The sequence below is a fragment of the Balaenoptera borealis genome (genome assembly GCF_965194805.1).
Source record: "Balaenoptera borealis genome assembly, chromosome: 10".
NCBI classification, from domain to species: Eukaryota; Metazoa; Chordata; class Mammalia; order Artiodactyla; family Balaenopteridae; genus Balaenoptera; species Balaenoptera borealis.
In genome coordinates, this window is record NC_138874.1 from 63,902,218 (window position 1) to 63,919,657 (window position 17,440).

Below are 17,440 nucleotides of genomic sequence, written 5' to 3' on the forward strand. Positions count from 1 at the left end.
CCACAGTTCCACATCCTAAAGTATGACAGCAATAAAAATTAGCCTAGAGACACGGTAAAGCAGGTTGCTAACCATCTTCCCTATTTGGCCACACACGCAAAAACCTGCAGCACGTCTCATTTTGAGCAACAGATCTGCTAGTTAAACCGGTTGTGAAATGTCCTCCCAAAGTAACTAAATAAGGTAACTTACTATTTATAATTATTTTCTATACATCTCCCTAAAGTTGGAGGCTAGCTATTAAAATTATCTCAGATCCAGAATGTTTCTGGAGGTAATTAGATAGTAGTATCAATTGTCTATCAAGACCATTCCTGGTCCATGACATGAAAATGAGGTAATTTGCATCCCAAAGACTGCTTGGCTTTCTGTTTTCCAGTGCAGGGCAGGATGGCACGGTGAGACCACATTTAACTGCGTGCCTGGCACAGACTCTGACCCTTCAGAACTGACACTGGCTGGCGGGCTGCACTGAGTCCAGCAAGAAGCAAACCTGCAGCTCATCCAAAAGTGGTTTCAAGTGATAAAGATCAAGTTAAGAATGACCTTCTATTTACTAGACGGGACCTTCTATTTACTAAACTATTTACTGCCCGATTCATAATTGTTGAATAAAGCTAGTTAGATCTTCAAAAAAAAAAAAAAAAAGATCAAGTTAATAATAGAAGAAGCCAGGACACATCTTTGTTTGACCCAACTGGACATTATGAATAGTGTAGACCATAATTTTCCCTACATATTGTGTCAAAGGCTGGGAAAGGATCAGCAAAAGTCACAAGCCATTTAATACAATTTTTGGCAAGTTTTGCCTCAAGACCCTATAAATTATAGCAGATAACTGTGCACACAGCTTGCAAGCTGTGCACGGAGAAAGTCAGGCTTGCAAATTGTTAAGCAAAAGCCAAGCTGTTGGATCTTGCTTGTACTTGCCGGAGTAGAGTGACCAACTTGTCCTGGTTTGCCAGAGACTTCTCCCGTTTGAGTCTGAATGCCCAGTGTCCTGAGAAACCCTTGAGTCCCTGGTAAACCAGGATGGTGGGTCACCCTACCTGGAGGCCTTCCTTACGAGCTGGTGATCTTGGGCTGGACATCTGCGTTTGGAGGTGAGGCACAAAACACCGCCTGGAATCTCTGGGTGGGAATTGGGCTTGTTGACTGATGGAGTTCACTGCAGGGTGTTTAAGCATCCATCAGCGTTGGCATTGAGAGAACCAGTAACTATCAGTCATTGGAGGACGTTTGTCTGCGATGCTCATTTTCTGCACAGATGAATCCTCCAGTTGCCTGCTTGTGGATGGTAAATCAGGTTGCTCACTTGCTGGGGACTGGGGTCCCATTATTCAATATGCAGATTTTGCTTATTCCTTGCTTAGCCCAGCTCCTTAGCTCCTCCTCCCAAATTCATTGTCTTACATCTACCATTTTGCAGTCCCCACAGTTCAACTTATATGACAAATAAGTCTCCTTTCTCCCATATCTCCCTGAAGGAGATAGGAAAGGTGACCTAGGGTTTCCACCGGTGCCCCTGTTGCCCTCTGGGTGGGGTGGGGAGAAATAGCTGGCTTCTCCTTGTTTTCTCCCTCTGGGGGCCCCCATGTTGAAGCATCCTCTATTCTACCAAGTTAGTTACCACTTCTCCATGTTTTCTATCATCTAAAAATGTGTTAAAAATTCTCGTCCACTATTTTCTTCTCTCTTGTTCCTTTGCTCTCGTAGGATTTTACCTTTGCTATTCCTCTCTTGTCCTTTTACCAGGATTTGGGGAGGAAGAGGAAATAAACTTGTGCTGCCAATCAACCACACTTAACTGGACATCCATTACTCCAGTCTCTCTTTTTGTATCATGTGATGGATGGATGTTGGCATTTCTGCAACGATCTTCCATGTCCATTATCTTTTCTAGTTTCTATTTATTTCCCTTCCTGTTATTTTCAGGGAAAATTGCTTGGTCCAATCTTTTAGCCCATGAGTTCTTCAGCTGCACACATTCTACTACTTAGCTCATCCACTGAGGCAGTTTTTTTCACTATAATTATAAATGATGTATTTTTTATTTCCAACATCTCTAACTGATTCTTTTTATCCTCTCTTATTTGAGAATATTAATTATGCTTACTTCAAAGCTCAGTACTGGTTGTCCTATTTGTTCTGTTTAATCTTGGAATCTGCAGCAGACAGCCTGGGGGGCAGAATCGTGCTTCACACACTAAGCTGTATGACTTTGCAGGAAGTTACTTAATCACTTATACCTTAGTTTAGTTTCCTCATTTGTAAAATGGGGATAAAAATAGTTCTACCTTAAAAGATTCTGGTAGGGTTAAAGTTTTCTTGTTTTTTTTTTTTTAAGTGCATGCAGTACATTTAGAATAGTGCCCGACATATAAATACTCAGTAACTCTTTCCTAGTGTTGGTGCTTCTCCAGTGACCTTTAATTTTTTGACAATGAATTTGTGTTTTCCTGTGAGATTTCCTGCAAGAAATCTGCTTGCATAACCCACTCTGAGGAGGGGTGAAAACCATTTTGCAAATGTGTGTTCCACATTGCTTCCAGGGAGGGTGCAGAGTGGGCTGGATGCCCCATGAGTGGATGCTCTTTTGGGTGGTCTTTGGGGCTTAGCTGCTACCTTTCCTCCCTGGCTTTGCCATCCATCTGGGCCCTGCGCTGTCTCTCACTCCCTTAATACAGCTTGCACCTGGAGACAGACCCTCCTGTCTTGGCCACCTTGTTTGCAAGGGTGGGATTTAGGGAGCTGTCCAGGAGTCAGCTCATCTAGCTGCTCCCATGGGGATGCTTGTCTAACCTTCCCAGCAGTACTCCATTGGCCCCCTCTCGCTCCACACCTCGCCTATCTCCGGGCATGGAGTGCCCTTGTTGCTGTTCTTGCTTTTGTAGTATATGTTGTAGTGCAGACATTCAAGAATATATGTAGTTGTAAAGCAACTATACTCCAGTAAAAATTAATTAAAAAAGTAAAAATTGTTAAAATCAAAAAAAAAGAATTTATGTAGTGTACGCTCATGAGCTGGGCTGTAATGTTAAATCTCGTTGTGTCTGCTTTCAGTTTCTTAGAAATTCCTCAGCACTTCTGATTCTCTGAACATCTGTCATCTTTTTTTGAGGACACTAACTTTTTCCTTTCCTGTCATTTCTGGAGTTTGGGTCAGGTACTCAGTCCACTATGATGAAGAAGGAAGTCAGAGGATTTCTAGAAAAGATGAAAATTAAGCAGAATCTTGGAGAATGAGTAGGAGCAGCCTAGTGAAAAGGGAGAGAAGGCCACTGCAGGCTGGAAGACGTCAAGAGCAAAAGTATGGGGACACACACGACACAGTACGGTAGCCGGGGAGGAGGGATTACAGGCACTTGACATTTTGAGAGAAATAGGACCTGTACGAGCTGCAAAGGGAGAGGCAGGGCATGGTCTTCTGTGCCAGGTTAAGAGGTTTAACCTTATCCTGGAGAGTTCCAGATGGTTCTAAAGGAATGGCATAGTCAGATGTGCGTCTTGTGCCACTCTGGAGGGTAGGTTTGAGTGGAATGACACTGGAGCCAGGAAGACAAGCTAGAAAGCTCCTGCAGAAGTCCAGGTTAGAAATCATAAGACCCTAGAAACTAGGGCAGTGGTACTTATGGGATGGAGAGTAGGGGTCAGTGCAATAAATATTTAGGAAGAAAAATCTACAGACAGGCAGGATTTTCTAATAGTATTGGTTTTCTTTAGGTAGACTAGAAAGAGACTTCAGTCTTCTTCCAGTATGGTCATATGTTTTTGTAAAATTTGCAAAAGTAAGCTATTTTCGCTGCAAATAGTTAATACTGCTGGTAGTATCATGTAAATTTTTACAACTATTGTCAAAGTTGGAAATACTTCTACCAAGTTTCATGTATGAGCTATGAGATTTCAGGGCATTTTAAGTTTTCTTACACAGTGTCTAATCTTAAATACTTCTTGAATCGATACAATCCAGTTTAACATGAATGTTCTGATTGTGGTGGTGAATTGAGTTTTGTGTTATCCTTGTAGATGTAAGTATTTCATATAAAGTTATCATGAAATTTAATATTTTCTTAGTGTATGCCTCTGGAATTTACAGACTTCATTAGGATGAAATACATCAGAGAAGCTAAGATGCAATCTGATACAGTGAGATGCATGAAACATTTAATTTCACATGCAGGCATGCTTCGATTTGCAGTACTCCCACAGTTTGTGCCTTATTACACAAGAGTTTAATAAAATATATTCCCTGAAATTGTTCAAAAGAGATGTATGTATATATGTGTGTATGTTATCATTGTATAGGTTACCTTATCAAGAACATTCCCTATAGGAAAGAACTTTTCTTTTTTTTTCTTTTTATTGAAGCATAATTGACTTACAATGTTGCATGAGTTTCAGGTGTACAGAAAAGTGATTCAGATATATATAACTATATATATATTCTTTTACAGATTCTTTTCCATTATAGGTTATTACAAGATATTGAGTATAGTTCCCTGTACTATACAGATGGTCCTTGTTAGTTATTTTATGTACAGTGGGAGAACTTTTATTTTAAATAGGCATGGACGAGAATAGACTTACATGCTTAAAACTTTATACATACAGTCGTTGAAAGAGTTTTCCATAGACCAATTTCTGGCTCTATAAATGTAGAATCTTGTTTCTCCTCTACTACCTACATATTTCTGAGAACAGATGCTATTTGGACACATTTATTATTAAGATACGATCTCTGGCTCTACTAGCTGAATCAGAACAGTGTTCCTAAAAGCTATTCCTACACTGGGAAGACTAGCAGTAATGTAATTACACATAGAAGTGACTGCTAACAACATAAACATATCCTACTAAACCCAAACTAAATGTATCTCCAGCTCACCTTTCCCTAGCCAGACCCCCAAGTGCCCATGGGCACTCCAACTCACGGGAGGGGCTTGAAAAGAACTGAGATGGAGGAGAAATCAGAGTAGAAAGAGGCTGCCATCTTAACTGTTTGTACCTAAAATAGCTTACTTTTGCAAATTCCACAAAAACATACGACCGCGTAAAACACTGCTAAGCCTCTCCCATGAGGAGTCCATGGAAACAAGGGGCCCTGCAGCTTCGTGGTGAATCTTCCTAATGTACAGGACTTGGAAGGGGATTCTGGCAAAGGGAAATCAAGTGGCTACCAGAGCTCTAGCCTGGATGCCTTGGCAGAAGGTGGTATCTCACCCGAGATATAGGACCCAGAGGAAAAGCAGGTTGAGAGGGAAAGATGGTTAGTTCATTTTTTGACATTATAAGTTGGTGATTTTTGAGGGATATTCTGGTAAATGTATCCAGTAAGCGGTTATTTATTCATACATTTGTAATTCTAGTATCACTCCCCTGTTTAAACAAAGAAAATTCAAACAATCCAAAGGTAGGTAGGAAAAGAGAAAAAAGAAACCAAGAGAAAGCATATGTCACATGATATTCAAATATTAAGCCACCTCTATGGCCTGTCTGCTGACCAATTAGAGACTTGGAAGAGGTCCTGGAAGGCCTCCCTGTGACAAGCACTGCCTCTTTTGTTGCTAGATCAGGGGAAGGTCAGGGGTGGGGGTAATGTAAGGTCTCAAGGCAACAGCTATTTACCAAACAGGACAGAAGAATTTCAATTTGTTATATCAACTTGTTCTAGTTGCATATTAGTATATCAGTCCTGAGGGCATATATATATATATACACACACACACACACACACACACACACACACACACACACATATATACACACACACACATATAACAATAACAAAAAAGGGGCAGAAATAAGTCCCAATATTTCTGTAGTCATTATCAATATAAACTGGTTAAACTCACCAATTAAAAGCAGATACTTAGATCTATTTTTTCATTTGTGGAAAAAAAATTTATGTCATTTCCAAGAGAAAAACCTAAAGAACAATATAGTAAGAGTGAAAAAGAGAGAGAGAAAACATATATTAGACAAGCACTATCTTAGATAGCAACACTAAGAGCAGGCATAATAATTTTTTAAGGAGAAAAGTAATAAAAGGAGATAGTCACCAAAAGATAAAACAATTATGAACTTGTATGAACCTAATAATGTGTCCTCAAAATTATAAGGCAAAATCAGACCAAATTATAGGCAGAAGTTGACAAACTACAAAAAAGTGGAAAATGTTAAACTGTCTCACAAATCAATGGATTGAACAGAAAAGAACCTCAGGATAAAAGCAATCTAAGTAAACAGATTAGCAAACTGGATGGAGAGCTATATAGAGAGAATCTTGCACATGTAAAGAGTTAATATACATTTACAAAAACTGGGACATTCAAAGTCTGTTTACTAGACAACAAAAAGTCTTAACAAATTCTAAAAAGAGCACATCTCTCATCTCCAAGAATTAGAGTTAGAAATCTGTGACAGAATATTTTTTAAAAAGCCATAACTTTGAAAACAAAATTGGAAAACACACTTCTAAATAGTCCATGAATTAAGGATAAAATTCTAGTGGAAAAAAACCCAAAATATTTATAACTAAGGCATAACAAAAGCATGGCATATTAAAACTTGTGATATGTAGTTAAAGCAGGATTTAAAGGGACATTTCTGCTCTCACATAAATATAAGAAAACAACAAAAGATTCTGAGAATAAATAACTCTAATATTCAACTCTAGAAACCAGAAAAAGAACAGCAGAGCAAACACAAAGAAAATAGAAGGAACAAAACTATTGATACAAAGATAAAAGTAGAAATTAAAGGAATAGGTAATTTTTTTAAAAGAATTACCATGATTTTAAAAATTAGAAGGATATTCATTGCAAAGTCTGGCAAGACTGATCAGAAGACTTTCTGTACTCCAGTCTCTCACCTGCATCTCACTTACCCCAGGTATCCTTTTTGCAAGCCTCTATTGTGTGGGGTATTTACTATTTAATTTTTTCTCCATTAAAGAGCTGTGTTTAGAGCAAAGGAATTTTCTTTTGCACCTCTTCCTGTGGCACCTAGCATAGGGCTGGTCACGTTGGCTGGGTCACGCTGGCTGTATTCAACCACTGTCAGTTGAATGAATCGATGTAAGAAAGATGACAGTACTGTACTACTCTCAAGTGCTCTACAGCACTTGACCTTCTTACAAGGCACTTACTTTCCCTTGCTTCTTTTGATGTTTGCATCAACCCTGAGCAACAATGAAGCAGAGGTTACTTTCCAGATCTTTATAGATTGTTTTGAAATTTTTATAGGCGAGAAAACCAAGGTTTGGAGAACGCATCGCTTGCGAGTGTCAGAATGGGAACCAGAACCCAAACACCAAATCTATAGTCTTTTCCCCCACGTGGTGTTCCTACCGAGTCATGAAAAGCACAGTGGTAGCTATTCACCATTCTGGCCTCGAGGGTCTCTGTTCTAAGGCAGAAAAGTTTGTGCTACAAATAGAAGGAATTCCACCCTAAATGATTTGTTTATTATCTTTTAAAGTGGTATTTCAAGAAGCATTCGCTCAGCCACGAGAAAAATGAGCCATTCAAAGAAGCTCGCTTTTGCTGCAGCCGGGGAGCAGGGAACGCCGCAGGGAGGGGGTGCAGGGTGTCCAGGCAAAAGAAAGGGCTGGGTGGGTGCCAGGTGACCTTCCCGGACAAAACCCCCAGCCCAGAGAGAGCGCCCGGTAACAGAAGACCTCCGGAACGCCACCAATTCGGTCGGGGGCTTCACACTGGCGTCTGCTCCTGTGCCGCCGCAGGCGTCCCCACCCGAGTAACAACAACCCTGGGAGAGACGCCTTGTGCCTCTGACCCTCCACTCTTGTTCAGCTCCGGCGCGCATTTCCTCCGAGCAGCTCCCGAGCCTTTGGCCTGAGTTTCATCCTTCCCCGCCCAATCATCTCCAAAAAATGCAGTCCAGTCCCGAGAAAGAGCCGCGCCTTGGGGGAGGTAGGGTTGTTGGAGAGGCTGCGGAAGATGACTGGATCCCCAAGGTTCGTAGCTGGGCTGGGGCCAAGGCTGCCGCAGGGCACGGCTTGCGTCCAGCCCCAGCACGCCGGCCTCCTCTGCGGCCCACCGCACCCGCCCCAGTCCCGCTCCTTGCACTATTAAAACGCAAGCTGGACCAGCAGGTTTTTTTTTTGAACAGCCTCAAACGGGCAACAATCTAAAAGTCCTTTCGTAAAGAGCTAAGTAATTAAGAATGGTGACGCACAAGACCGCTAGTATCGTGCAGTGTTTAGGAAGAACCAAGTTGATCCAGGTGCGCTTGCGTGCAAAGACCCTCCAAGATCTAGTGAGTAAAAAAGCGCGTTGCAGAAAAATACAGCAACACCGTTTTGTAGACAGTACATCTACGTAATGTATGAAAGGCAAGCCCAAAAGTGGGCTGGGGGAATGAAGAGTGAATCTGTTTTTTAAAATATTTAATATATAATATCAATATAAATAAATATGTTCATATATTGCGTAGGTGACCTTTTTTCAAAAAAAAAACTTTATTTTTCAGAATAGTTTTAGATTTACAGAAAAGTTCAAATAGAGTTCTCATAAACTCCAGTTTCTGCTATTACTATCTTTTATTAGCATGGTGTTTTGCTACAATGAATGAGCCAATATTTATGCGTTATTATTAATTAAACTCCATACTTTATTCAGATGTTCTTAGTTTTTAGCTAATGCCCTTTTTCCAGGATCCCATCCAGGATACCACGTTACATTTAGTTTTCGCATCTCCTCAGGCTTCTCTTGGCTGTGACAGTGTGTGTCTCAGACTTTCCTTGGTTTTGATGCCCTTGACAATTTTTGAGGAGTACCGGCCAAGTTTTCCGTAAAATATGCCTGAACTGGGATTTGTCTCATGTTTTTCTCACGATTAAACTGTGAATATGTATACTTGTGAGGAAGACCACCATCGGTACACACTATCACTGTTTGTTTTTTTTTTTTAATGGGAAATGACCTTTTCATTTATTTTTTATTTTTAGCACCTTTAATTATTATTTATTTATTTGGCTGTGTTGGGTCTTCGTTTCTGTGCGAGGGCTTCCTCTAGTTGCGGCAAGCGGGGGCCACTCTTCATCGCGGTGCGCGGGCCTCTCAGTATCGCGGCCTCTCTTGTTGCGGAGCACAGGCTCCAGACGCGCAGGCTCAGTAGTTGTGGCTCACGGGCCCAGTTGCTCCGCGGCATGTGGGATCTTCCCAGACCAGGGCTCGAACCCGTGTCCCCTGCATTAAAAGGCAGATTCTCAACTACTGCGCCACCAGGGAAGCCCCCATGCTATCACTGTTGATTTAACATTCTTGATGTTTACCTTGATCATCTGGCTAAGGTAGTTGGTCGCAGTTTCTGCACTATAAAGCTACTCTCCCACCCCCATCTCCATTTCCATAGTGTTGTGTCACCTTTTTAACGTAGAGAGGGTCACCTTTTTAATGTACACAGTCACTAAGTAAGGTACACTGGGCTGGAGGGGGCTTGGGTAAATCCCCTCCCCACGAGTGCGGCGCAGGGCAGGACCGGCCTGCTGTATCCTCCTCCCGCGACGGAAGGCCCTGTAGCTTCCTTCCCCTCCTTGGGGAGGTCGCTCGCAGCCTGCGGGCCCAGGACAGCCCTCACCTGGGGGCGGGGCCGCGCGCAGACCACGCCCCTAGGGCCCGCCCCGCCCGGGCGCACGCGGCTCCGCCCCGGGGCGCGTTGGGGCGGCGGGAGAGGGGAGTTTTCCGCCCTGCGGCTCCTCCTCCCGACCCTCCCTGACTGCTGAGCAGCTCGCGGGTCCCGAGTGCTCAGCGAGCCCCGAGAGCGGGAGTGGGACATAACTCGAGGCCGGTCCGAGGTGTCGCGCCTGGGACGCCCGCAGAGAGAGCCGCTGCTGCCCGCGTCCCCGTTCGCCCCTCGCGGTCCCCCACCCCGGTGGCCAGTGGCTAGGTGAGTGAGGGTTCCCCGGCCTGCTGGGGGCAAGGGACGGGGCGGTGGCAGGGTTACGCCGCCCCCGCCGGAAGGCCCCGGACTGTTCCTCGCCCCCTCCCGTTCCGGCCCTGCGGCTTCCTGGTTACATGGCGTGGGGGTAAGGGGGCGGGTGTCGGGCTGGTCCCGGACGGGCTGAGTCGGCCTGGCTGCCCAGCTCGGTCAACGGCGGGGAGCCCTCCCTGTGGGGTGGGGGGGGTGCACAGGCGGGGCCCCCAGTGGCCAGGGCCACGTGATTGTGCTGCTCCGCCGGAGTCTGAGGCTCAGGGCCTGGGCCGGATTGGGACCGGGTGAACCTGCGACAAGAAGGCGACTGGCTGGTGTGGGGATGGCCGGTGGCCACGGCCCCTCTGACCCCGCTGAGTTCTTGGGAGTGTGTGTACCCTTCTGGGAAGGGCTTATGTTGAGGAGAGCTAGCAGAGGAGGCTGCCTTCAGGAACTTTCCTCCGGAACTGGAAAGACGGAAATTCCTGGGAGCTGCTAGTTGGAGTTGATTTGTAAGGCACTCTATTTGAGAGAATGCGGGATCCATCCCAGGTGCTGTGTTCACCTGTGTGTTTACCTTCTCTGCCTTTCCCCCATTTCAACCTTGAGCTACAGTTTCAGGGAGAGATTCTTGACTTTTACCTCCCGCTGGGCTCTACCCAGTACCCTGAAGATTTAAAAAGGTAGAAACGCATCTGTTGGCTTAAAGGAGAGTTGTGCAGTTCATCAGCTTGAGACTTTGGGGAGGAGAAGCTAAGCTAGACAGTTCTAGCCCAAGCTGGGAACAGTTTGCCTGGTACATTTCTGTCCCTGCCCCTCTAATCAGTGACCTTTCTTCGGAGATTGGGTGTTATAGGACAGACCTGGGGTATCTGTGGTAGCCCGTCGCTCTGCCTTCCCTCCCTGCCTTCACTTTGCTCCCTGCTGCTTTGACCTGGGTATGGAGTGGCCCTGTGAGGGGTGAGCCTCTGCCCTGCCCCACGGCAGGAACAAAAGTTTACAGGGCAGTGCCAGGCTGAGTCCAGGAGCTGGACAGTTAGGGCGTGCTATCTTGATCACCCCTGCGGGCTCTCATTACGCTCCTCCATTCCTTCCTTGTTTCAGTCAGTTGTTGGGGATTCCAGGAGGATTAACAGGGCCCCTTCCCTCAAGGCACTCTCCATGCTACCAGGTGTTCCCTGACAGGAGAGGCCAGGTGAGGTGCCAGGGCTATTTGTTACCCTGGCATGGGGTGCTCACTCCCTCGGGCTCCTGCATCCCTCCCGAATCTCGCCTCTTACTAGTCTCTATGCCTTCATTTCCTCATCTTTAAAGTGGGTGGTAATAATAATACCTACCTCACAGGGTTATTGTGAGGATTAAATGAGTTAATATACTTAACAACCATACAGCTCAGGCACTGATCTGATCAGGTGGTGACTGGTGCACCATACCCCTGTGTCCCAGGATAGACATAAAGCTTACAGCAGGGCCTGGCGCATGAGTAATCTTCTGTAAGAGTCAACAGTAATAACAACAATAGCTATCACTCCCTTTGTGCCCTGAAGGTCCGAGTTGAATTACTCTCCTTCTGACCTGGTCCTCTGTCTTAGCTCCCGCTGTTCTGCCCTCCTTCCCCCAATTCTGCCCGTTATTCACCACCCTCCTGGGAGCCATCCAGGTGCCTGGAGCAGGAAGGGACAAGACATGCTGTGAGCCCATGCAGCCCTCCTCCACTCCTTTGGCATCACTTCTCAATACTCCCCTTGGAGCAATAATTATATGGCCACAAGTCTTCTCTCTGCCCCGTCCCCTGTGTCTGGAGGATGGGGGGTATTTCTCACTCATCTCTTGGTCTCACAGCATCCAGAGGGGACCTTGCCGAATGTCGGTACTCAGTAGATATTAGCTAAGTGAAAGAGGCAGGCCAGGGAAGTAAGGTTTCCCTGTTCTTAAAATATTTGACTTTGGAAGCTGCATCTGGATAGGCCAAAAAAACAACAACTTGGGAGAGTGAGATGGAAGTGAGTCCAGACTGAGAGGTGGGCCTAGGAACTGGCTGAGAGGCCAAGTGGGAGTCCCCTTGGACTCCTTTATGTCTCCAGGGCAAGGATGGTAGTCAGGGCTCATCCTGGATTGCTGCACCTAAGATCCATTAGTGATGCCTTGGCCACGTGATTTTGGGAGGATGGGTAGTTTGAGGTGGTAGGAGTGAGAATTGAGCCAGAATAGGTGAGTGTGGGTTTTTCTTGGGAATTCACTGGTGGAGGTGGTGCGGGGGAAGCCTGTGTGGGCAGGAGGTGAATGTAGAAATGAAATCTGTGCCGAGTGCTGTATGTTCAGAGGACCCAGGGTCTTTGTGGAGCTCCCCTTCCTTCCTGCTCCTTCCTCTTCTCAGCTGCCGTCTTTTCCCCCCCGCTAAGCCTGAAGCAGTCCCTGATACTTGTCCCATGGGGGCCACTGGAGGAAGATTCTGTGTGTAGGTGTATTTTACAATCACAGCCAAGCAAACAGACTCAGGTTTCTCTGAGTTTTTGTCCACAGCACCCTGTGAGCCCATTGCCTGCAGAACATCAGGAATCTGAGGGCTACCTAAATAGAAAAGCTCTTAGGGGAAGTGAAGAAACCAAAGTTTCCTTGTTGGGAATTTGCATTTTTAAAAGGAGTTGTGAAATGCAGTGGTGCTTTCTAATAACCCTGAAACCATACCATATTAGGCTTACTGACCCTGAGCCCGGTACCCCGTGAAATAAAGGTCTGATGTCACGTGGTGGTTTGTATTTGGGAGAATCCTGACGGTGCTGCATGAACAGTGACTTGAACCACAGCTGACTTTGCTCCTGATGTGAGAAAGTAACAGGTGAGGCCAATGGAGGGGTGAGGAGACAGAGTTCCCATCCATGCTTGGTATCCTGGGACAAGCCACATAGCCCCATAGAGTCCCAGTGTTCTGGGTGGTAAAATGCCTACCTCACATGGTTGTTTGCACAATCTGGTGAGAAGATGTTTGCAAAAGGGGTTTGAGATCAGTTAGGGGGTGGTAATGGCAGTGTTGATATCTTGGTTGTGTTCCTGCGAGGAATCTTGAAGCTGGGGGTGGAGTGTGCAGATGGCAGGTAGCTGACTTCTGGTTCTGTGATCTCTGAGTGTCTAGTCTTCCAGGGGCTTGTGCTCCTGAAGGTCCCACTACCTTAGCAGAAAAAAGGGGGAGGAATCACTCCTGAAATTGAGAGGGAAGTCAGGAGCCCCCAGCCTCTTACACCTGTAGCGTGGGGAGAGACTGGCTTAGAGGACAGTGTGAGGGACAAGGAGAAACTCAGAGGCTGATAACAGGGAGCCAGAGGGAGTATATGGCAGATTAAGCCTGGGGAGTGGCATCCCTGGGGGAAAAGGGTGTGTATGTGGGGGCTGGTGATAGCAGACATCAGCTTGCTGTGTCCACCTAAAAGGTCACGGCTATTTTAGGAAGCAGGTGACAAGGGATATTTCTGTTGAACTCAGTGTTAGTGAGTATCCACTGTTTGCCCAGCCCTGTGCTGGGAGCACAAAAGCAGAGGCCACCCCTACCCACCCTAGGTTGTCCCCTGCCTGTTCTGTAGTACAGATGTAAAATAATTTATTCAACCTTTCCCCCATTGCTGGGTATGGAGACTGTTGACTTTTTATAGTTTGAAATGGTGTTGGAGTAAACAATCTATAAAATCCTGATTGGAATGTCATTGAATGTTTTATTTATAAGGAAGAGTTCACATTTTTATGATATTAAGTTTTCCAAATCAGGGACAGATTACAGGCCTTGTGATGTAGAATGTCTTCATTAGCTATTAAGAATAGGATTCCAATTGGATATGCTGGAGATATATATATATCTCATAAAATATATGTCATATAATTTGGAAATTATTTGTAAATAATTTTTTTTTCCTACTTTTTTTTTCTGTTTTTTGGTCATTCATTTCAACCTTTATTGTTACTCATTTCTTTTTACTTCTGGCTTATTTTGTTGCTCTACTTTTAACATCTAAATTGATTCATTTATTTTTAGTCTTTTAATTAAAAAAGTATATAAATCTCAACGTTTTCCTCTGAGTACAACTCTAGCCAGTGGGCCTTTGTATGAAATGCTCACCTTTCCATTGCTTTCTAGTACTCTGTAGATCAGTTTTGATCCAAGGATTTTTTTAGAAGGCAGCGTCCTGAATTTTTTTTTTTTTTTTTTTAATCACTATTGACTTTCATTAGTTTTGAGATCAGAGCTAACAGAAGTAGCTCTTTTTTTTTTTTTTTTAAAGATTTATTGATTGATTGATTGATTGATTGCTATGTTGGGTCTTCGTTTCTGTGCGAGGGCTTTCTCTAGTTGCGGCAAGCGGGGGCCACTCTTCATCGCGGTGCGCGGGCCTCTATCGCGGCCTCTCTTGTTGCGGAGCACAAGCTCCAGACGTTCAGGCTCAGTAGTTGTGGCTCACGGGCCTAGTTGCTCCGCGGCATGTGGGATCTTCCCAGACCAGGGCTCGAACCCGTGTCCCCTGCATTAGCAGGCAGATTCTCAACCACTGCACCACCAGGGAAGCCCACGTCCTGAATTTTTGAGTAAGTTTTGTGGGGGATATGGTCATATTTTAATGTTGACTGCTAGTTTTATTGAGTGAATGTGCTCAGCAAAATCTCTTGTTGGACTGTATTACGATTTTCTTTGTGGCCAGCTACACAATCACTGTGAAAAGGTTTCATGGCCGTGTACTCTCTGTGGGATACAGACTTCAGATAAATCTGTGATCTTGAGGTTGCCCTGTGCATCCCTGCTTATTGAATCTTTTTTTTGAGTCAAGCTCAACTTATATTTGTCCTGGATTTATGAATTTGGCATGCATGTTTGGTGTATACAGGTTTATCAAGCTTACCTTTGTGGATTGTACCTTTTGTCATTTGTTGCTTATTCAATGCTTTTGACCTTTGGCCTTAAATTCTGTATTAACTCTTTTAGGAGCATATATCTCCAAGAATCTGGGAGACTCCCTTCTTCTTTACAGTCCTAAAATTAGTAACTAAGTGCATTTTATAGGACAGTAAGTGAAAGGCTCAGAAATTTGGAGGCAGGCGTCAGTCAGGGAGGGAGTAAGCCGCATCCATTAGTTTCCACTTAGACTCATGCAGAGTAGGTAGTAATCAGGCTGCCCCTGCTTGCTTCTGAGTGAGGATTACTGTGAGCTCCCCCTCCTTGCCTGTCCCAGTGGCCCCCATGATAGCCAGGTTTTAGGAGGGATGGATAAAAGGAGATCTGTCTGCAACGCCCAGAGATGGGCCTGGGTACCACTCCTCTGCCTTTGTGTTTGGTTCCCCCCCATCCCGTAGGTCCAAGGAGGTGGACGGCTGTGACTCGCAATTACATTTCCTTCTTCATCTGAAGCGGCAAGACGGACTTTCTTTGTTCCCCAAGGGATGTGACAAAACAGTACACAAAAATGTCCCAGGGCCAAATGTCAGGTATAAAGACTTGGGCCACAAGTTTTACACTCATTTCTATGCTTGTGTTTTAAGTCACATAAACTATTTCAAGGGACTAGAATGGCCTAAGCCCTGTTGTACCATGGATTCCTAGGGAGTAGTTTTCCAAGTCTTGTGTTTCCAGATGGCTGAGAAATGGTTGGAAAAAACCCTCAGTTTGCAGAGGCAGGATTATTGGAAAGTCCTCAACATGTTTTTAATATTAATATTTCCACTTCTGGTTTTTCTTTGTGTTTAGCTAGTATGTCTTTGCCTTAATTTTTAACTTTTCTTTCTCCTTTAAAAAAAAAAGTGTTTCTCTTGTAATCAGCACGTGACTGGGGTTGGGGGACATGGCAGAAAGCAGTGATAATAGCAACAAACCGAATTTGGTCATTTCTGTCTTTGGTAGAGAATTCAGACTGTTTGCATACCAGATAGTCTTGATTTTATTTCTTGTGTCTTGTTTTCTGTTTATTATTTACTATACTTGGGTGTTGTTTCTTTCCTGATTTCTGCTGTCTGGGTTAAGTTTCTCATCATTCCTCTTCCTTCCTCTTCCCCACCCACTTGCATTAGGATTCAGGTTTGGCCATGATTTAAGAGAGGAGTTTCTCTTTCTCCAGAAATTGGAGTCCAGAGTTGATAAGTGTCTGTTCCATGAGGTTGTCCAGGCACGAGGCTCCTTATGAAAAGTTGCTCCCAGCATTCTCCATGGCTTTGGTTTTCAACCTTGAGCATGTTTAAGAATAACTGGGAAGGTTTGTTAAAACACAGATTCCTGGGCCCCACCCCTAAAGGTTCTGATTTAGGGGGTCTGTGGTGAGGCCCAAGAAATTTCCTTTCTGACAGGTACTCAGGTTGTGCTGATGCGGTCAGTCTGGGGACCACACTTGGGCAGTACTGCTCTGGGTGCTTCCCTTACCTGCGAGGCCCAGGACAGCTGACTCCCTGACAGGGCCCTGTCTCGCTGCCAGGGAGGCTTGGAAACATAGTCCTTATTTGGGGCTGCCATGTGCCAGGCTGCAGGTAGTGTTCTGTTATGGAAGCAAGAGGGGGCAGATGGTTGAGGGGGGAGGCGACCGAAGTTTCTGGAACACCACCCACTGGTGTCCTCAGTCTGAAACTACTCCTGTGCTTGTCGGTTTCGCCATTGGCTAAGCCAGCCTTCCTTAGGTTAGGAAGTAGGAATGGTATCTTGTGACAGGCGCAAGCCAGCAGGCAGTGCAGGGGGTGGCAGCCTCCGATCCTGAGGGCTGGTGACTAAACGGGCAAATTGCTGCTGCTACTTTGCTCATGGCTCTGAGGGTCTCGCTGCTTCCAGGCCCTTCCCAATAGTCAGGTCTGGCAGCCATTCGTTCTGCCACTTGGAGTCACCTCCTGATCTTAGAGGCCCCTCGGGGTGCGGGGGCGGGTGTCCCTCCAAGACCCAGCTTTGGGATGGAGAGAGTCTTACTGTGCTTCCTTCTCCCGACTTACCTTCATCAACTCCAGGTGTGACACATCAGTGTCTATTTCCGGGAGAGCTTGGGGACAGAAGCCATTTGAACCCTGAACTGAGTTGGGCTGTTGGTCAGTGCAGCTCCTGATACCCTGGAGAGATCAAAACAAGTGGCTGCCAACCCCTGCTCTCTGCTCTTGTTAACTCATGGGGGTAAACCTGGGGAGAAGCAATGTGGCAGAGGCTTCCCTGGGCAGAGGATGCTTTCTCTGTGGCTTGATGATATGGGGCTTTATTAGGAGGCAGCAGACTCATTTTCTCATTCTGTCTTTCCCGGGGTAGCCTTTGCATTTCCAAGTCCATTCTCCAGCCCAGGAAGGTGGAATGGCGCCCAGAAGCGTGAGTGGAGGGGAGCCAGCCTGGGCCGCGATGCATCGGCCGGGAGGTCGAGAAACATGATTTGAGTCTTTGTCCTGTCCCAGCCGATCCTGAGAGCCCAGGCAGGCCTTGCTCTCTAGGCCTCGGCTCCCACCTCAGTAAAATAAGCTGGTTGAGTCAAAGAATCTCCTGAAGGCCCCTTCCAGCCCTGATATTGTAGGA

General features: G+C 45.5%; 1 protein-coding gene across 2 annotated transcripts in view; it reads left to right on the top strand.

Moving 5' to 3' along the window:
- The first annotated feature begins 9,654 nt into the window (after positions 1 to 9,654).
- Positions 9,655 to 17,440, top strand: part of ANXA11 (annexin A11) — a 40,126-nt gene continuing 32,340 nt past the window's right edge. The window contains exon 1 of one of the 2 annotated variants that reach the window (XM_082408769.1): positions 9,655 to 9,909. The gene's annotated coding sequence lies outside the window, so the exon portion shown is untranslated. The remainder of the gene's footprint in view (positions 9,910 to 17,440) is intronic. The other variant, XM_082408770.1, reaches the window with a different exon arrangement.